General features: G+C 36.9%; 1 protein-coding gene across 3 annotated transcripts in view; it reads right to left on the reverse strand.

Annotated features, from left to right (window-relative positions):
- Positions 1–22,863, reverse strand: part of NKAIN2 (sodium/potassium transporting ATPase interacting 2) — a 576,006-nt gene that overhangs the window by 37,083 nt on the left and 516,060 nt on the right. The window lies entirely within an intron of this gene.

Raw genomic sequence — 22,863 nt, forward strand, 5'->3', positions numbered from 1 at the left:
TGATAATGATTTATTACTTTCTTAAATGTCAACACATCATTGAGAGTGTTATTGTAGTTCATACATTACTATGTTTGAACTTTTAAAGTACTTGTAAAATAAAACACCTCATCTTTGTGAAGGTGTTTGTTAAAAACTATAATTTCATAAATTCATAGATTTATTTATTTATTTATTCTCAAGCTTAGTGCAGTAAAATACTATACTATTCTCAAGAAGATACATAGTTCTTGAAAACATATAACAGTATTAGCATGCAGTAAAATGTGAATCTGAAATAACACAAGTCTGCAGCATGAACATGGAAATGTACAATGTGCAGCAAATTAGATATGCAGGTCCAGTGGATGACCAGAAACACTGCAGAATAAATTTATAGTTATAGAAAATACAAGAAAAACAAATAGAGTCTGAAAAAAAAAAAACATTTTATGCCAAGACAAATGAAAAAGCATCCAAACATGAACAGGGACTGGAGTGACAGCAGGCCTTATTAGAGATAAAATGTAACTTTTGCAAAATTTGACATATGACTGTGCTACCCAAATAAAACAGATTCTTTGCTTAAATGTCTACAAATCAGAGCTGACATAGGTCCAATAAAAATTTCTGTTTGCCAAAAAAACCTGAACCAGATAAGATACATTAATAATACTGAATAAATAGGTTAAAATTAAAGTTGAAAATGCTAACAGACTTCAAACCTGGAAATCATTAGAACAAAAACATCCCATTTTCCAAGGTGTTACATATTGTATCTAAATGACCAGTTTGAGTAAGCTGCTGTCATCCTGTGATCTTGGTCCCTTAACTTAAATGACTGTGTATCTGGATGGGAGAAGCATGGTTCCTGCTTAGTTTGTGTGCCTGATTTTTCTATATGTGGAAACCAGAACATCAGGAAAGGTGAGATTACTGTGTACTAGGTTTTAAGCTCAGTTAGGGCATATAAGAGCAGAAATCTTTCTTTCACAGCCATCACAGGTTTTCATTCATGGTTTCAGAGGCTTTTTTTTTTTTTCTTTTCATTCATGATTTCAGCTTCTTCAGCAATGAAAACAGCAAATTTACAGGGGCAGGCTATTGTGTCCAGAAAAACTGGATGTTCACAAATCTCTTGTGAAAACTCTCCAAAATTGCCATGAAAGTCATAATTCCATGCAAAGATGTTAGACTTCTTGTTTAATATGTGCCTGTTTAACAGGAGCTTGCCTATGAATTTCACTCTGATCTTCAGCATGCAGCAATCTAACCATGAACCTTACATAACTGGGCAGCCAAAAAATGTGAAGTCCTAATTCAACTATGTAATAGTTGAATTAATAGTCAAATAGTAATTCAACTATGTTAATTGGATGATCTGTGAAGATACCTATTTTATCTGGAGGATAGTATTTAGCACAAAGCCTTCTTTGGGATCTTTGTGTTCCTCATCTTGATCATTCTGTCAAGTCCATCTTGTTCAACTTCAACATAGAAAATCTGGATGATGATTCCCCATCCATCTTCTGATTTGACTTTGACAGAGTTTTCTCTCCTGCGTTCTTTTGGAGACAACTTTCCAAATTATTCTTAACCTTCTTTCTAGGTCATTACATTTCTGTACTAAACATGAAGGTCCTGATGATGGCATATTTTGGTCTTCATTCTTATATTGATTTATTTTGAGGTCTTATTGAGCCCACTAAGTAGTGCAATTGTCTTAATTGTCCTTGCTGCTACAGTCGTGTACCATGTCATGTTTCAATACTGAGGTAACAATATTTTTAAAATGAACTTAGGGCCAACAGTTGTGGGTTTCACATGACTTCTTATACATGTTTTCATTATCTATGACTATGCTGATCTTGTTTCTTACAGATGTTGCCATGGGGAGGTTTTATATTCTAATGCAATATCTGTTTTTTTTTTTTTTGTTGTTGTTGTTGTTGTTGTTTTTTTTTTTTTTTTTTTTTTTTTGAGTTAGAGATTCTTGCTAGCTACTTCATTCTTTGTGACATGGGGGACTGGCTCTGATAGAAAAGTCAGACCTCAGTTTTGACCTCAAATTTCAGTTGCTCACCAGCTTGTGGAAATTTTCATCTCCAGAATCATTAAGATAACTGATGACCATTACAGTTCTCTTCCTTTCTCCCTGTGCATGTGAAAACACTCTCTGTACTTCTCTCAGAAGTATATCCCCTTCATCTGCTAGTTTGAAGATCTGGTAGTAAGTCCAGATGGTTTGCTGTCCAGAACATTCTTTCCCTGTATGGTCACATGCAACCCTTCTGGTGTCTACATTCCCAGTCTCTCAAAGATGCGTCTGAGATCACAGAACCCAAGACCCTGAGCATGGTATTAGCCACAGAGCCAGTCATTCACCTGATCCTTTCTTCTCCTTCTTGGGTCCCACTCTCCAGCTGGAAGGATAGAGGAGAACACTATTTGCACTCATGATCCTGTCAACATATTTATGAGGGACATAAACAGCTCATTTAGATATTTTGGAGTCTGCTCATTGCAGCCTCATTTGACTCTACAAGAAAGAGTTGGAATTGGTAGTAGTGATCTGGCTTTACCAGCCTTGGTAGCCTCTTTCTAATATCATGAATGTAGGCCCCCAGCAGGCAGCAGAACTCTCTAGAGAGATTGTCTAGGTGTGGGTGCTTCAGTGTCTCACAGTAAGGAATCTCCAATTATTAACACATTTCACATTTCATGTCTTTTTTCCTTTTTTTTTTTTTTTTTTTTTTTGTGACATTGGTTCTAATACATGTGGTTGGTTGGTCTAACTTCATTAACTTTATACGGTTGACCTTTCCTGGGTCTTGACCATTACTCATGCATTCCCTTTTTTCCATGTTGAGGGCACTGTATCTGTTGCATATAAGCACTTCGGGGGGGCAATGGAGAGACTCTTTCTTTGGCTCCAAGCAGAAGCAAGGGTCCAGTCTCCTTTCTCCTATGAATCAGTCAAGCCCATCAGCTCAGGGTTGGAAGCTGGCTTGCTTTCCCATTGCCAGGACTCAAGGCAGGGCTGTCTCTCAGCCCATGTCAGTGCACAATACCATGCACTTGCTTGGATTCCTGGATACTACACTGCCTAGTGAGCTCCTCTTTCAACATGGTGACTTGATCAAAAAGTTCAGCCATCTAGGTACACTTGCACCCACAACATCCATCTCTGCTTTCAGGCCCTACAGGAATTCCAGATTCTGGAGTTCCTTGCAACTGAGTGTCTGGGCAGCTTGTCCAGTCCCTGGGAGGTCTGTTTGGGTGTATGCATCTACCTGAGGAGGTTGTGGTCTTTCCATCTGGGTTCTAGCCTGATGGTTGTGGTAGGTGGACACCATTTTGGTATGCTTCTTGTATGTCCCAGAATATAAGAAAGTGGCCTACCTTCTGGTCTTCCACATAAACTCAGAGCTAGATAATTATTTCAGATGACTGAAGTCTGGTAATTTGAAGTTAATCTTTTTCTAGAAGGAAGTAAAAAAGCTGAGAAGACTCATGAGAATGATGTGAAGTCTGGAGAATATAAGTAGCTCACAAAATAGGGAGGAGATTAAGCAGGTTACCTAAACGAAGGAAGTTTAACTTCATTTTAAAACATTGGAATAGGGAGCAAAATGTTGCTAATGACAGGAGTTTATCAGATAAATGTATTGTAAAACTCTGGACTAGAATCTAAACTGTAGACAATAAAAAGAATTAAGAGGAAATTTTATTGTGGATTTTGGTGAAGTTTCCATTGTGCTGTATTTTAAAATCAAGATTAAATGCATTTTTAAATTTATTTTGGACAGGAATTAATTCAGGGAACCTCTATGGCCAATGTTGTATAAGAAGTTAAACTAGGTAATTACAGAGTTTTCTTATGGCTTCTGATTTGTGACTCTAATATGTTGCATACAATGTTGATATGCAATATTTTTAGTACATAGCAGTATTTGTCAAATAAATTAATTTCACAAATATGGAAAATAAGCACTTTGCTTTAGAGGAAGAATCACAGAGAAACTTCTACTGATAGCAGAGTATTTGCAATTAGTATCTAGCTAACTCAGGTACAGTAGAGTACAATTACATTCAACATTATTATAATTTATTTTACTATTTTCTTCATGAGTAAATTACCTTCAAGTTGCACATTCAATATTAAGGAGTCTGGCACATATTATACCATTATTACTACACCTAATTCACTAGACATGTAATTTGCATTCCGCTTTATAAAAGTGCTGAATTAAATCCAGAGAATCCCAAGAGAGGAGCAACCAGCTTACTTCAGATTTCAGTTTAGTATCCCATAAGGAAATACGAGGAAAGAAGGCACACCTCAAAAGTTTCAACTAATGTCATTAACTACATCTGAGTCTCCAGAAAAGAAGAAAATAATGTCTTAAAATACAACTTTGGAACAAAACACAAGGGATTTAAGGAGTGTGAAGAGTGCTTGGAAATAGGGTAAAGGCAAGAAAAGAGAACAAGGGAACTTCTTTCACTTCTTCCTTTTCTTTTAATTTTCTTTTTTTTTTTTTTTTTCTTTAAGGAGCATAACATTTCTGACTCCTTTATCCTGCAGAGGATTGTGAATTCATATGAAATGTGCAGAGGGACAAAATTTCAAAATAAGTGTTGTACCGCTGGCAGTAGGTTGCCTGAAGCAAACACAGCTCATCTCCGCAGATCATGATCTCCACATAGCCACAATGCCAGACGCTCACTTTTATGAAATGATCAGGTGCAGGCACTGAAGGCTGTGAGTACACTGAGGCTGCACACCATGGGCAGGGAGCTCCCTTATCAGCATGTAGCCTTCATGAAATGTATTAAAAGAAGTGAACTGTAGAGATAGAAATGACAGGAAGTTGTACAGTGACATAAATCAAGGGTCTTATGGAATAGGGCAACACTAATGAGGCACAGGCACTGTGCTGCCTAAAGAACTAGAAATATTTTATCTTCATAAAACAGAGTACATTCATGGGACCTGGGTAATTAATGATGCAGGGAGAGATAAACTGGTTATGTCTACATTGTCAAATAGAAAAGGGTCAAGGGCTAGTTCCTGGCCTCAAGGCCAAATCACGTAGACTTAGCACATCTCCAGCTCCAGCACTGGGGCTGTGTGCAGACTGTGTAGCATTTAACTGAGTCTCCTATGGGTCCTGTGCAGTGGGATTTACTGCTTACAGCTCTGAGGTGTTGCCATCTTCTCTGTTTGCTTTTTCAGTTCACAGTGTTTGAAACAAGGAGGGCTGTGTCACAGGCCAGTGGAGTGAGGTTTTCTCTTCTAGTATACTGTTGCTGTACCATAAAATGGCTATATCATATCATACCCATCTAAGTTTTTCCTCATAGTGAAGGTGGCAAGGCAGAGGAGAGACAGCTGAAAACATTTTTATTTTATATTAATGTCTGTGTAGAGATGTTCCCTTGATTTTGTCTTTACTTTAACTCTGTAAACTGCTCCTGGGCATAAAACTAAAGACTACATTATGTCTCTTTAATAGGGTATGAGGGGGTACATGAGGGTAGGAAACATCTGGGAATTACACTGGGAAATCGTGTAAACCTGAAGGAGCTAAACATGGTACAGACTCATACATCCTGCCTTTTGGGAAAGATCTCTGAAAGGAACTATCTCCAGAAACATTGCTCAAAAAAAAAAAAAAAAAAAAGAAAAAAAGAAAAAAAGTGTAAACTAAGCATAAGTAATGTAATTTATCAACATCAGACCAGTCCTTAGCTTCCTGTTGGCCCCTTCTTGGTATGAACACAGATGTACCCTTTGAGGACACTCTCTTCTCACTTAGGTCTTTTAGCACCTACGATCCATAGACACCGCACTCAAAGCACATATCGTTAGAGTGATTATTATTATTTTTATTATTCTGCAAATCTCCGTACTTAAAACTCTATCTGCTTCCCACAGACAACCTTGCCGAGATTAATGGTCTACTGAATCATTACACAAACCAGTGCAAGTAATTGCTGCACAACTGGGATAAATCGGACAGATGAAGAGCGATTTCCCTTAGCATTTTTTCCACTGACCACATTTAAGATCTTCCTTTCATCTGTGTGGGGACATATTACTTCTCTTGGTTGGAAGACAGATCCCCAGCATTTGTTCTGTGAGTTGTTCATTCATTTGTACAATGCATAAAATAGATGGTTCTCCCTGTTAATCCTAGTGTTACTTCCACATTTTTTTCTTCCAAGGATGCCAAAATTTCCCTTTAGACAACCCTTCTCCCCTGCCCCACCCACCTCTCAATAGGGATGAAAAATAGCAAAGTACTTGCTAGATTTTTCCTTTATTTAAATGTTGTTTTGTTTTGTTCCCCTCTCCACCGCCCTTAAAGGACATGCATATGTGTGCATGAGCATATGCACATAAGTGTGAGAGAGAGGAAGAGAGATCTTGGTGCAGAGACAGGGCATCCTTGTTGCTCCATGCTCCCTGCTTCTTATACCTTATGAATTTCTACATACAGGATACGTACCTTCCTCTTCAGATCAAGCACGGTGAAAACGATGTTATGGGAAACACAGTCTTACAGCACCCAGTCATCACTCTTTAAATGTTCTTATATCACAGTACACCAACACTGAACATTAATGTCATCTAGGCTTTCTGTCCATCTGCAATTTAGTAACTATTTATATAAATACTAAAACACACAGTCAATGAAAGCCCAGTGTAGACACTGTCATCAAAAAGAATGTTTCCTGCTGTGCATTCTTAGTCTTTCTGACCTTGCTATGAGAGAAACATAAAGGGATGTGTCATGAACATTTTCTGGCACTGAAAGAGTGCAGTAGAAGAAATCAGAATTCACAAATTAATATTACAATTTCTTGAACCATTTTGGGGTCTAGATTAACTACAGTAAAACCTGCCTAGTAGAACCTGGTCTGCACATAACATTACTTGTCTAGTTCTTCATCAGAATTGATGAATTGGAACTGTCTTTTCCACATACATCTTCAAGCCAAGCAAAACAAATAATTCCAATTAGCTCCCTCCCACCCCCAAGCCAAAGTATTTATGGGGTTATAACAGACTAGCAGGTTACTTATTACCTCACTCTTCGTGTATAAAATGGGAAATACAGTGAGATGGAGCAGTATGCCAGGAAGTCACTGTGTCATCCTACTCTGAATGGATTTAGAAACACAGGGTTTAATCCTGGCTTCAATTGAGTTTCTGTGTAATTTCAAGCACAAATAAAACTTTTCTATCAGCAAAATCGGGACTCGTTAGTACCTGGCCCCCAGCCACCATTTAATTCATCAGACCTGGAGGAAAAGAAGATCTTCTTAGAACTTGTTACTGTTTAGAGATATTTTAGCAGATGAATGAGTCCATTATTTGGCCAAGTGTTTTCCATATGCACACCCAAGTTTGCAGCATCTCTTTCACATTCAGGTTTGAGCTTCCTGTACTCACCATTACCTGTGGTTTTACTAGTTTACACACAGCTCTCCTGATAACATCATATGGCTAAGGCCTCTGCCATCACAGTCTCTACACACTCTGCATTATCTCTATTCTATAATTGGCATTTCCAGAGAAAAAGGAGAAACAAAAAAAAAGTCACTTCTCTGGTCCGTTAACAATGGTCTTTTTCCAGACCCCATTCTTCCCACATTCTGATACTGTTTCCTGATAAATCTTTTATCTCACAGGCATCTCTTCCTCATTTCTACTCTTACTTTTAAAGGTTTTATACTAGTACTATGCACTAAAGGAATGCATTTAGAAAACACTTGACTTATTTTTAAAACACCTACACAGCAGCCTGCACACATTAATTTTTCTTTCACATTGTCTCAAGACATCACAAGCTTTTTCCTGGCAGTCTTACACATTTTGGTTTCTTCCTCATTTTGTGCTAAGCTGTTCTTTGATAAGGTTCAGCTGGGGAAATTCATTCCTCCCAGGACCAAATCAGGTTTTTACATCAATTAAGCTAATTGACAGAAGGTTTAACACATTTCTTAATTATGACTGCAAATATGTTCTTGGAAGAAGCCCCAAAGCACAGGAGGAAAAAAAAAAGTAACAAAACACTTTTATAATAAAATAATTTTGGAAATATTTTTTAAGGTAAAACACTAGGAAGGAAGTTTAGTAATTATTAGCTATCTCACTATGGCTGAAACTGCACTCAGTAGGAAAGTTTATGCTACATCTACATGAGCCACTGTAGGTCTGACCATTAAAAGGTAAATAATCAGAGTATAGGAGATAGTAAATGTATATATGATGACAGACAACCCATAACTTACCATTAAAATAAACAAAAAAACAACCAACCAACCAACCAACCAAACCAAGCCAAACCACAAAACAAAACACACCTTTATTCTGGAAATTGTTGCTTTCATATACGGTAAAGGATGAGCATGTTTATTACTACTCTATGGAACAATATTTTAAATCCACTTTGGGGATTTGTCTGACAGAGTTCAATACCAGACCAGTCAGAATTATTATTATTATTATTATTTTTTCTCTTCTGATTTTTGTAACAGGACACCTGAAATAATCCATGGTTATTCATATTAGCTGTCTTAATATTTTTTCAAATTTAGGCTAAGCCTTTTTATGTTAAATTTCATAATTCAGTTAAGCATCAAACTGAAAAGACAGTTTATATTAGAAAAGAATAGAACAGAATAGTTCATTTGGAAGGGACCTACAAAGATCATGGAGTTCAACTGCCTGAACTCTTCAGGGCTAACCAATATTTACAACACGTTATTGAGGCTATTACCCAAGTGCCTCTTGAACATCGACAGTCACGGGACATCAACCACCTCTCCAGGAAGCCTGTTGCAGTGTTTGACCCCCTTCATGGTACAGAAATTTTCCCTAATGCCCAGCCTGACCCTCCGCTGGTGCAGTTTTGTGCTGTTCCCTCATGTCCTGCCATTGGTGACCAGGAAGCAGAGGCCGGCACTTCCCTCCTCACTTCCCTGCTCAGGGAGTTTCAGAGAGCAACGAGATCACCTCTTGGCCTCCTCTTCTCCAGAGCAGACAACCCAAGTGCCCTCAGCCTCTCCTCACAGGACATGTCTACATATGCTGTTACCAGCTTTGCTGCATTCCTCTGGATGCTTTCAAGGACCATCACTTCCTTTTTATATTGTGGAGCCCAGAACTGCAAGCAATATTCAAGATGAGTCTTCACCAACACTAAATATAGTGGGAGGATCACCTCTTCTGATCATCTAGTTGTTCTGTGCTTAATGCACCCCCACAGTACAGTTTGCCCTCTGGCTGCCAGAGCATGCTGCTAGCTCATGCTCAGCTTGCTGTCTCCTAGCACCCCCAGGTCCATTTCTGTTGAGCTCATCTCCCAGCCTGTGCCTGTGTCTGACATTACAGTGTTCTAGCTGCAGCACCTGGCATTTTCCTTTCTTGAACTTCATGCCACTGCTGATGTCCCTGTGCTCCAATACATCTTGATCCCTCTAGAAGGCCTCCAATCCCTCCAGACACTCAACAGCACCTCCCATTTTAGTATCATTGGAAAACTTGCTGAGGATGAACTCTACTCCTGCATCCAAATCATTGATAAAAATGTTAAACAGAACCAGCTCTAGAATTCAGTCCCAAGGAACACTGTTAGTGACCACCCATCAGCCAGATGTAGCCCCATTTACTACAACACTTGTAGCTCTACCATTGAGCTGGTTCATCACCCAGAATAGCATAAACCTGTTTATCCCACAGTCGGGTAATTTGTCCTGAAGGATGTGTGAGGGATGGTATCTAAGGCTTTCATAACATTATGTGAGAAGGCAACATCGAGTGTTAAAGTATAATTATTTTATCTTTTTGATTATATTTTTATTCAATATTATTAGAAATTATAAGGTGTTTCTGAAATAAGGAAATAAAGAACTGCCCATTCCCAGTCTTTCAGTTTCTCTTTCATACAGCTCTCTGCGATGCTGGGGGAAGGTAACAGAAAAAAAGAGTTCAATACTCTTCAGAATAACCCACAGTCATGAAATGTTTTCAGAAAGGAACTCCTCAGGGAGATGTTTAACCTCAGTCTTTGCTAGTGTTTCTGAACATCTGGACAACCTATTTGATAAACATGATAGCTGTGTTGATTTTTTTTTTTTTTTGATTGTTTGTGCTGACAAAAACAAACAGTTTAGTGAATAAGAGCCCTTAGGGAGGGCTTCTTCTTTCCTTAGGGAGGAAATGTTTAAAGTACTACAGAGGAGTTATATACATAAATCCACTGGACATATTCTACACATAGTACACTTAAACACAACATTCTATTATTTAACATTGTGCCAGTAGAGTTGGAACCAGTGTTAAACTGCAGCAGTGCTTTAAAATAAATGTGACATTGAAGTTTTTGTGTGCATGTATGAATACCAGGGAAGAAAGCCATGACGTCTTTAAGTGCATATGCTACACACTGAATAGAGTTTAAAAATTACGTTTCTTTTTCTAGCTACACTGTGGTATCATTATCTCTTTTATTGCGCATATATTTCTTGTGCCATATCTGTATTGTTAATGCCTTTTCCCCAGAACATTCATTTTGAATACTGAGGAAGACAAAGCTTTTCCCTTCAGAAACTAATCCCAACATAGCAATGCATAATTTGGGCCAGAATATAACCTTAAAATTGTTCTCTGTGTCTTCTAATTCAGCTGGGAATTTACTAGTCCTGGGGAGGGAACAGAAGGAAAGATGTCCTGGTGCTTTGGTCCCTATTAGCTGGTGGTGCCTTGGGGGTTGTCAGAATGGCATGCACAAAGAGGTTAGGTTAGGTTTTAGACTGTCATGATCATTGCAGCCTTCTTGCTTTCACCTTTATTAAGCCCTGGAATTGGGAAGCCAGAAGTAAACACACAAACATTCTCTCTTTGCAGTGTCAGTTTTCAGCTCTTACATTTCTTCCTCAGCTGTATGGCTCTCAAGGATGGGCACTATGGGGTCAGTAGATGATGAGAATCATGTTTCACAGTAAGGCATCATCTTCAGTTAACTGTAAAATTAGAACAACTGTAAAATCAGAAGCCTGGGGTGTAGAGCCTAAATACAGATATCAAATTGCTCAGTGACAGTAAGACTGATACTTCTGAGCAAAATCAAAATATTAGATGCTAAGGAAAATCTAGTGGTATGAGCTCAGACAAATGCAGGCTCCAGGCATTCATAGTGTCAGACATCAGTTGAGAAAAGGCAGCAAATAGTTAATCATGCTGTCTAACAAACAACACCTGACTGATGCTCTGAATCATCCCTGAGCCTTCTTTACAGTGTTTATACATTTTGTTTTATTTTTTTTAATATACATGTCTTTTACATTTTAGGTAGACATTGTCTGGATCTCATTAATGTAACTTGTGAATAGCCTTACTTTACTAAAGCCTTGCTTTAGATGATCAGTCTCCTTTTAGACCTAGCTGCCTGTTGGTCCTATGAAAATAACAGTAATAATGAAAGCAGCAATAACAGAAATTCATGTTGTGTGTTTTTTGTTGTTGTTGTTGTTTTGTTTTTTGTTTTCTTTTGAGTGCAGAGATCATATTTGCATTTCAAAATGATTCTAAAGAATAAATTGCATAATAATTCACAGAGTCATTGATTGTTGTAGTTTATTAAACTAGCTGATAGCAACTACAAATCTATTCTAACAGGCAAACAGAAAACCATTTGTTTTGGCACTTTTGTATCTATCTATTGCTCTGTCTATAAGATATCCTGTTCCTTGGCACCACAAAATATGTATGGAGTTACCTTTAAAGCAATGTACCTTTACAGGATTTAAGTCTGGCACAGATAGAGTGTTCAACATTTAAATTGTGTACTGATAAAAATATACTGTAATATGTTAATGAGAACATGCAATTCTTCCTTTTGTGCTTGCCACCAGTGCTGGAAAACTGATACCAATTAAATCATAGACAAATGAGTCTGGAATCATCCTGATACACTTCAGTAGCTGTAAATTGGTTAGGGCTCGAATCAATGTTCTGCTCCTCAGCATTTCTTGAATGTGTTGAAAATCTAGCTTAATTGCTAGAGACAGTTGTCTTTTCCAGGGAAATAAGTAAAAGACTTCTTGAATGGTACTGGACCCAATTGAATTTTATTATCTTTTGGATGCTTAACAGAAAACACTTCAACTTTATGATTTTAAATGGATCACACTTAAAGGCTGCTCTAAGATTAAAGGCACAATACAAGACTGCCTATCTAAATGTTCTACTGTCCCCATGACTGTGTTCCCATGTCACTTCTGCAAACCTAGGGCAGAGATCAGTGATGTGTCAGCTTCATAATATGTTTATTGTTTCTGTGAAATGATTTCAGGTACTTTAGCCTTAAAATGATGTTGTGACCTTCCATTAATGGGTGGTGTAGTTGTTCCAGTAGAAATAGAAAAAAAATTGTTAGGTATGTTGAGATGAGAGATAGAGCACAGCAATATTTTCATTCTCAAGCTTTCATTACTGAAGAATGAAATTCAAAGTGATTAAAATTATTAGCTAATTTGTATGAAGTTTATTGAATAATTATTTAATTATATTCTAAAGTGTTTTGCATTATTTTCCAAATACAGTGTTTTAAATTTACCAATAAATAAAGTTATGTATAAATCAAAGACTTTTCCTTTCCTTGCCTTGCCTTGCCTTGCCTTGCCTTGCCTTGCCTTGCCTTGCCTTGCCTTTGTCTTTGAAGGGAACCTGAAAATCAAATGTTCATATACTTCTGAATGTCCTGCTGCAAACTTAATCTTGACCTTTGTTTTATTGAAAATTCTATATCACATTGCACTCATTTCCAAAGTGAACACAATAAATACTAATACAGAATAATAGTGTTTATGAGTGTATTTGAAAACAAAGCAATATTTGTATACTTACATTGGATTTGGGAAAATTATTATTCAAGGTCTGATAAAACCGTTCATACAAAGTTGTTTTTCATCACGGAAGTAGTTTAAATTTGTATCTGACATTTCTTATTCAGACAGAGATAATCTGTCTGCAAACAGCAACACTCTTCTTCCTTAATGTATTTTCATGCCACAGTGACATTAAAATCTTACTGAATTTGTACCAAAAAGAAAAAAAAAATCTAAATTCCATTCGTATATATCTTTTTTTCCAATATTTTTTTTTTTTCAAATAATCATATATATATATTTTTTATTTATTTTTATTTACATCAGTAGTTACCCGGTAACTATGACCTTTTACTGTTTTTACTTATACCTGATAAGTAGACAAAGATGAAAATGCAGAACAGCTGAGAATGAAGACAGAAATTAAATTCAGAGGGAAGGAATTGGAAGTGAATAGAAATGGGTAACAGATACTGATATCATCCTACATTTTTGTCTAAGGTGATAAATTATGTTTAAATACCATTGTGAACACAAGATTATATGAAGTTAATCTATGCCTTCCTGTCCATGGTATATGGAATGTCTTGTTCTATTTTCCCCCATTATAAACCAGCTATCATTGGTTTAATTGTTGAAATGGTTATATGGTTATATGCTTTGCTTGCTTGTTCAATTGCTTTTCACAATCTGTTACCACAGATTATTTCCTCTCTAAACTATTGAGAGTGGGTTGTGAGTGCCTTTAGACCTTTTTGCAGGGAATGATAAAAATAATAATTTATCATTATGTTTCATAGTCATTTCTCTCTGAGACTGTGCCATTCTAACACATTGAAAAATGAGAAGTGAAATCTAACAGTGAGTTTTCTGAGTGTTGTATTAGCAAGCTGCAAATGAAAAGTGGTGGTAGGTACCACAGCTGAAAGCCTATTAGAAAAAAGTGAGAAAAGAAATACTTGGAGCTGTAACCAACACCACACTTGAAAGCACAAGAGCAAGGATAAAGTCACTGATACCAGTCAAACTTACATGTGATTATTTGTCCGTCTGCAGTTGATGTTCTTTATGAATTAATGAAATACAAATGCAAATTCCAAATTACAAAGGAATAATAAACAGTATCTCACAAATCTGTTGTATTTCTATTCTAAATTATCTATTAATTTCAGAAAAGACTTTCTAACCTAAAAAATATCTAAATCATGGTGTCATAAAGTCAGATGTGGGAGAAGGTAAATATTCCTTGTGTTTTTCTGTCATCAGAAATGGATAATCTATGCAACCTCAAGATATAACTCGAATAGACTAAATTCTCATAGCTTCATGGTATTTATTCTGCTTCCAATTTTTTTTTTTTTTTTTTTTTTTTTTTTTTTTTTTGACTTATTCTAGGACACTAACCTGGAATAAGGGCAAATGATGTACATTCTGGTTCTAATTTATAGTCAAGAAAGAGGAAAACACAGCTGCTCTAGGAAGATACCTTGCTCAAAAATCAAAAGAACTACTTCTTCAACTTAAGCTCAACTACAAAAGAAAAGAGAAACACAATCATTGATATTTGTGTGCATCTAAAAGCCTTTTCTTTATAAAATTTCATTTTACTACATAGAAAACTAAAAGTACATACTACATATATATTTATATATATAAATGCTATATATATTTACCTCTATCTGTCGACTCCTAAAAAATGTACAGAAAATTCACGTTTATTTATTTATTTATTTATTTATACATTTTACATTGTGTGTGAAATGAGAGCTAGTACTTCTGGCAACTAGAAAGTGAGTATAACTGTATTTGACTTTAATATCACTGAAAGTTGATATATTACAGAGCCTGTTACCCACAATTTATTTCCTTGAATGAGGGCAGTCACTGGGAATAGGTGAATTTATCTGTGCTCCGAAATACAGTCCTCCTAAAATAATATAACCTTCTAGGACTCAGTTTCCCAGGTTTAGAAAAGTATTTTTAGTCCAGGAAGCAAAAAGTACAAATCATAGTTTCTCCACCCTGCTTTGCCAATGCCCTGGCTTACAGACACAACAAGAAAAGTCTCTGTAGCCTCTGATGGTTTAAATATGGTTTAAATGTGTTATCAGCTAGCTGTGGGTCATACAATTGAATATGCAGATAGCAACAACCTATACCAGTCTTCAGGTTATATGTTGACATGCCTGGTCTGGATTAAATTGTCACAGAATGAATGACTTTTATTTGAAAAAAATGGGAAGTGACTTGCCACAAATTGCATGAGCTGATGATAAAATTAGCTTAGGAAGTGTGTCCTCCCACCAGATGTGTGCCTGGAGCCCCTTAGAACCATAAGATTTCATTATAATTTTTAAGGTTCTTTTGCTTTTCCTTCTTAACTTAGACAAAAACAACAACTCACAGGAATGGCAGCTGTTTTCTGGTCTTGCATTTGCCTTTCAGAGTAGGTGCAATCCAGAAAGAACGTCCTGTACTACTGAACGTGACAAGTCTTAATATTCCAGTCAGCTCTGAAATTAATGAACAGTGGCAAGACAAAAACAAGGGGGAAGAATCAGACCAGGATTTCTTTTAAAAGCTGAATAAAACCTTAAAAACAATGCCAGCTCACAGTTTACCACCATGTGGTATATGTCTCATTAAACAGGAAACACAGAAATGAGAAACATTAAAATACAAAAATACCTCTGGTAAATTGAAAATGGGCATCACACAAAAATCACACCAGTATGAATTCAGATTTTAAAAGAAAAGAAACAAACAAACAAACAAACAAACAAAAAACCCACAAATTGGCTCATTTGAAACTTGTAATTTCATGTACATCTCATCAGTACAAAATAACTGTGAACAAGATTAATACAAGTAAATATGATATTATTGGAGCTTTGAATCTAGGGTTTATTATAGCACTCCCAGAATCCACTGATGCACTTACATTCTTGTAATTCAAATTATTTACCTATCATTTAAGACTCTCTGTAATTCATACTGTCATGTGTTGTTGCCTATTATGTCACTATGATTCCACAGGGATTTGATCAGTGGCTGAGCTGCTTTAACTCAATTAAGTACACTTGACAAACTGTGTGATACTCTAAGTTTCACAGAATTATTTTTAACTGTGACAAGATGACACATCATTGTCTCTTGACTGTTAACCTAGATTGGATGATACCAGCTGATAGAGGAGGCTATCTTGGCTGATATGTGTACATAGCAGTAACTGAGAATGCATCATGTTATTAAGCTTCAACAATTGCTTTACTGCTGTTATAAATGTCAGCTCCAACCTACGATAAAAAAAAATTTCACAGCAGGGCTCCTGCTCACACTTTGGACATTAAGACTCATCTTTCTAGAAGCCTGGATATTCTGAAATATGTACAGAGCTGAAGAAGTCTGACTTTCTTCCCAATAGATCTTACCAAGCTGGTTACAGTGACCATTGAGGCAGCAGTTGAGGTTTATCTTGTGGTTTGCATTGCTGTTATAGAAATTGCATTTAGTTCTTTGCTGTATGACTCAGTGAATATAATTCTTTTTATTTATTTATTTATTTTTATTTTTTTGCAGACTGCTATGTATCCTATAACTCATGCTTCAGGTCTGGTTCTTCCATGGACAAGACCAGTTTCCTGGCCTTTCACCTCATACTTATATTTGTAATGATATGCTTATAGTTTCTGAGTGTACAGATATTCCCTGACTCAGAAAACAAACCAGGTTGCAATTTTTTTTAGGTAGAGGGGCTTGGAAAGGGAACAGCCAAAGGAGCTCCACAGACCCTTGTTATAAAGGCAAATCATGTAAACAATGATTTTGCAGAGGTGATCACAATTTTTACTATAATCTTTACTATAAATTAAAAGCAGCCATTAACTCTCAGGTGGTGTTGGTGAAGATAGACAGAGTGGGGCACTAAGAGAAAGCTCTTAACTCAGATGATTTAGTTTAAGCAAATCTAAGAGGACATACTCTTCTCACAGATAACTAGTGATAGGACTAGAGGGAATGACCTCAAGCTGCACCAGGGGAGGTTTAAATTGGAAATTAGGAGACATTTCTCCTAGAAAGAGTGGTCAGGCATTGGAACAGGTTGCCCAGGGACATGGTGGAGTCACCATCCCTGGGGTTGTTCAAGGAAAGGTTGGACATGGTGCTTACAGACATGGTTTAGTGGGTGACATTGGTAGTAGAGTAGTGGTTGGACCAGATGATATTGGAGGTCTTTTCCAACCTTAACAATTCTATTATTCTTTATAAGCTTAACCTATGCATGTCCTTTATGACTCGGCATCGTATTTGGGCTACAGTGTTTTGATAAAGTTTATATATTCAGATGTCTATCCCACCATCATCTCTGTATTTGATAGAGATAGAATATCTGTTTAATTTTTAAGAATTTAAGAATTTCTAATTTTCTTCATTCATATAACCATATATGATAATGTAAATATTATATTTTAATATTTTTTTCCCCTTCAGTTTTCTTTGTTCTTGCCTTTTCCACCTTCTCTTTCTCCAGAAAAAAAGTAGGATAAAAGAAGTATTATTTTGTCCCTAACAGGCTATGAAAAGTGTTTACCTCTGAAAAATATATCTTGGGAATAAGTATAACTCTAACATCTTTTCATATTTCCAGTCTATCTGTTTGTAAATCCTGCCTTTTCAATGACAAGATGGTCTAGGAGAAAGGATGTTTCATTTCAGCTACCATTCTTTCAGATTGTGATATAGTGCAAAGGAAAACTAGGATCATGGCCTTAAGAACCAGAGGAATGTTGGAAAAGTGAGCATAACACCAGAGGAAGAGGAAGGTACTGAAAAGCTTTTGCATAACAATTTTAATTTTACTATTAGTCAGATTTTCCTGTAATAATTGGATAATTTATATTATTAGTATCATTGTAGCCAGACTAATAATAACTATTGTGTTTTGAGTAGACTGTTACATCTTTTATTGGTTTCAGTAAATTCTTAGTTGCATCTATCAGGTTTGTAGAACTTTTAAGTGTAATAAATGTACAATTTAAAATACACACTGCTGGGCTAAAAAAAAAAAAAGGGAGCTTAATTCATGCAACACAACAGGAGTCATCAATTCCATCAGCAAATTCAACTGTGCAACAGAATGGAACAAGAGACTGATTTTAAGAAGAACATGTGTAAATACAGCATTTCCATTTTGTCATACTAAATGTGTGTATTGGGATTGGTGGGCCTGTACAGAGTGGCTGTCAGAGCCTCTCAACCCATCCTGGGAGGACCCTTACTTTGGTCATGGGATGGCCAGTTGTCCCTGCGTTTGGCTGCTGCTGCAACCTTGAGGACAGCTGACATACTTGCCTTGTTCTCCAGCCTGTTCTCAGTTATGGGAACTGTGAATGTAGGAACATTCATGTGTGGGAATGTGAGAACGACCTGAATGTGGGAGCAACCTGAGATGTGTGACATGTCAGAGTTCTTGCAAGAATACCATTCTGCACAATAAAAATGAATGAAGCTCTCATCCCTGTAGTGGTAGTACTACAGTAGCCATGGGGTGTTCTCTGCTTCCATCCCAACCCATCTATAACTATGCATGTCATTATTCAGAAGACTGAAAGGCCCATTTCCAACCCAATTATAACATTTGTCTGTCTAACCTCCTGCCTTGACGTAGCACATCTTGCCTAGAACAAAAAGGATGCAGTCTGGACAGATGACTGATGGTGTAAGCCTATATAGCTCAGTAATAGTACTAGTGCAATGTAAAAATTCATCACTAAGAGGCTTTTGCTATTTTAAAGCTACAAATGAAAAGAAATTAAGTCCACATACTGTAGTGAAGCAAATCAAAACCCATAACATTTGTATTAATTGCTGAAAGCAGATAGTGCCTGGTAATCAGAATAGAGGGTGGAACTGCAATAAAAATTCAAGCTTAAATTTGGAAATGAGCCCAGGTTTTGGGGAGCAGTCTGGTAGAACTTCCTTTTAAAAGTATAATTATATCTTGAAAAAAATCTGTCTGAGAAATATATTCTAGACCTTTGTTAATTTTCCTTTGGCCTTTAGCCAAATGTTGTTAATTGAATCTCTAAGTACTGTATCACTTTGATACACACAGAGAATTAAATGGTCTTCTTTTTTTTTTTTAATAACAACTCTTAGACTTTTTTCATATTTTCATTTAAAGATAAAATTAGTACAATATTTCTAGGATCTATTGAAAATCCTATGCTAGGACTGAAAATAAGCTAGGAAAATATAACTACCCCAGTTTACTAGTCTGCCTTTTCCTGTTGTGGTCTACACTGGTGCAATAGTGCCAGGAACAACAGTTATTCTGAAAGACTTTAAAACAGATACTAAATAACAAAAGCAAATTTAAATGTATTTTTCCCCACTTTAATTACTTAATTGAATAAAAGAGGAACAAAGAATCACAGTACTCTTCATTATATCTAATATATTTAATATATAGTATACTAGGTATAAAAATATATAGTTACATTTAAATTAATAGGACAGTGCTTTGAAGCTACTCTAGGGCATTTCCAAACTAGTGAAATGTCAAAATGTGAAACACCACTGTGCAGTGATGCTCTACTAACTTTATTTTCTGCTGAAAAAGCAGCAGCACCATTCCTGAGCTCATGGCCCTACTGAACTAGGTGAGGTAGCTGATGAACATAACTACATACATTGAGGAAAGAAGAAGAACCACCACTTCTTTAGCAGTGCAAATACTTTTTTATCCCAATATTAAAAGTGTATCAAAAACCTGAAAGAATTTCATGCTCTGTGAAGTGGGTGTCCTGGTTTCAGTTAGAACAGAGTTAATTTTCTTCCTAGTAGCTGGTAGAATGCTATGTTTTGGCTTAGGATGAGGAGAGTGCTGATAACACCCCGATGTTTTAATTGTTGCAGAGCAGTGCTTATACTAAGCCGAGGACATCTCAGCTTCTTGCTCTGTCCTGCCAACGGGCAGGCTGGGGGTGCAGTAAGAGCTGCACCTGTCCTGGAGCTGCACCTGTCCTGGAGAGGACCCAGGACAGGTGACCCAAACTAGCCAAAGGGGTATTCCATACCATCTGATGTCATGCTAATCCATATATAGTGTTAGCTGAGGGAGGGAGGCCGGACTGCTCGGGGTTAGGCTGGGCATCGGTAAGCAGGTGGTGAGCAATTGCATTGTGCATCACTTGTTTGTACACATTATTAGTAGTAGTACTATTATCATCATTGTATTATTATTGTTGTTTTTATTATTTTCCTGTCTTATTAAACTGTCTTTATCTCAACTCACGGGCTTCACTTTCCATTTCTCTCCCCCGTCCCAGAGAGGGAGGGGGGAGGGTGAACAAATGGCTGTGTGGTGTTTAGCTGCCGGCCAGGTTAAACCACGACAGTGGGCAATAAAAAAAAAAGCTGATGAAAGGAAAAATATTTTTTCACATAACTGTGTGGCAGAACACATAAACAGAGATGCCTACTTGTCAAATGCTAGATTAGATCAGATGTCCCTGTTGAGCCTGTGGTTCTCTGGTAAAAATATAAACACTTGCTTTGGTGTTTCCACAGAGCTGCTGCTGGGTTTATCCATCCTTGTTTCTCTCTAGGAAGGCATTTGATGTGGTGTTCTGGTGTTACTCCATTACATATTTCTCTTCCACTTCACTTAGTTTTTTTCAATTATTTGTAATTTCTGATTTTTAACTAGAATTATATTTTATATTCATCCTTCTACGTGGCCTTATGTTACTAATTTTTGTCAGAGAATGGAAAAATTCTAGTCTGCTATTTGTGAGGAGAGAAAGTTTAATCAGTAGAGAACTTGTCTGAGAATGAGAATGAGATGTAAGAGTTTCCCATTTTAAATGGGGTGATTGGTCACCAATACATTTTTTTCCAAGCACTGAAAATGTGTATAAAATGATGCCATTTCATTAACTTGTATAGTCTGAAAGTAGCTAGCAAATTCAATTATGGATTCAAATTATGTTACTAAATTGGTCTAATTTTTAAAAGTGATGAATGAAGTGCATTAAAAGAAATGGATAATAAAGGTCTAAAGAGGAATTGGCAAGGACTCTATTAATTAAAACTCAGTGAACATGTGCATATCTTTCTTTGTTATATGAAGGGTGCACAGGTATAAGTACATTGGTGTGCATCAAAAATCCAACTTTACACAATGTTTACATTACACCAGATTCAATTTCTTACATATTTGAGATTCATTTACTGACATGTTTATGCTGGCAGATTATATTAGAAATCTGTTCCTAATATTTCAACAAGCAGTAACTGTATTAATCATGTTAGATTAATCATGTTAGGCTGCAGTGCCTCTTCTGGAATAAGGAAAACTGTTTAAAAAGGTATTGTATACCTGTGTAACATGTAATAATGTTTGGATGTAATAATAACTTAATAGCTTTTTTTTTTTTTTCTTTTTTTTTTCTGTGGGTCAAAGACCAAGGTGAGGAACAGATTCCTGGGAACAGATGTGCAAGGTGTACTGATAAGGCTACTTTCCTAAAATAATCCGTCAGTTATAGTGTATCTGTGCATGGGGCACAGATACAAGTGCTGTACCTACAGACCTGCTCTCAGAGGCACCCACAACATCAGCACTGATTCACTGTGAGTCACAACAGACCCTGTCATGACCCAGGACTTGGAAGACAGGAGGTGACTTAAAGCTGCAGAGTTACTGCAAGGACTTATGGCTCTTAATCTTCTGTTACAACTTTCACCACTTGGGCTCAGGCTGAATTCAGATTCCTGCCTCCTTTATTGGTCAAGTTTTATTGCCATCTCCCTTTTCTCCAAGGATGGGAAGAAGCTGTTCCAAGACAGTTCTTTGAAATGAGCACTGGTTCTGATGTGAATTTTCACTCACTCCTTCCTTATAGACACACTCTCTTCACAATCTCTTTACAGGCTTTTCCTGTACTGAGAAAGAGCTCATATGCATTGCCTTGCACAAAAACCATAGCTCAAAACATATATCTTCATTTTCTGTACAGCTCTGTTTCCAGTGGAATGAACATCTAAGAGCTGAACAGCCCTCTGGAGATATGCAGGTATCTATCTTTCTCCAACAGCTACAATTTTAACACCTTTTTTAGGCAGGTTAGATCAGAACCAACATATCACCACTTTTCATCCAGCTTTCATTGTTTTCTGCAAAACCTTATCCTCATCAATTGCTGAAAGCTGGCATGCTTTCCTGCAGCTGGTGAAGAAGAGTACCTGCTTGCATGCCTGTGAAGCACAGAGCTGACTCCTCAGGGATGTCCCTTTTCCGACAGCACAGTGCGTGGCTTTAGCAAACACTCAATTACATTCTCAAGACAAGAGATTAGAATTTCAGAGGCTGTCATGAGCAGACCTTGAACTGTAAATTTCAAGTATTTTCAGAACACAATTTCTTTTTAGTTTTAAAGGATTTACAAGAAATAAGAAAAAGTGGGATGCTTCAAGTCCCTTGCAGGTGAAACTCAAGTGATGGTAGAGGGGAAAGGGAAGGAGAAATTATATGATTTGAAAGGTGTGACTTTACATGATGGAGTCTGGAGATCAAGGTAAGGACATGAATTAATGAATTAAAACAAATAGTTCTTGTCATAAACAAGTAGAAACAGCTTGTGCTGTTGGGGTCAGACATTATTCTGGCCAAATATTTCACAATGCCTAAAAAAAAACTTTGGCTGATAAGACTGTCAGATAACAAACAGGACAGTTGGTAGCCTGTGAAAGGATGCTGCCTCCTGTCAAAAGAGTCCTTGATTTACCCAGTTTAAAAACAGGAGCTTTTCCCATAGTTGTTCAGGCATCCCTGCTTCCTGCTTCAGAGACTCCATCTCCTGAAAATAGCCTGTCAGGTCCCATCTGTTTTTTTGTGAAGCTGCCAGCCCCCTGAGAGAGGGTCCTCTATTCCCATCTCCCGTCTGATGCTGGAAAACCATAGGGGAATAACCTCTG

Source organism: Anas acuta, chromosome 3 (genome assembly GCF_963932015.1).
Source record: "Anas acuta chromosome 3, bAnaAcu1.1, whole genome shotgun sequence".
NCBI classification, from domain to species: Eukaryota; Metazoa; Chordata; class Aves; order Anseriformes; family Anatidae; genus Anas; species Anas acuta.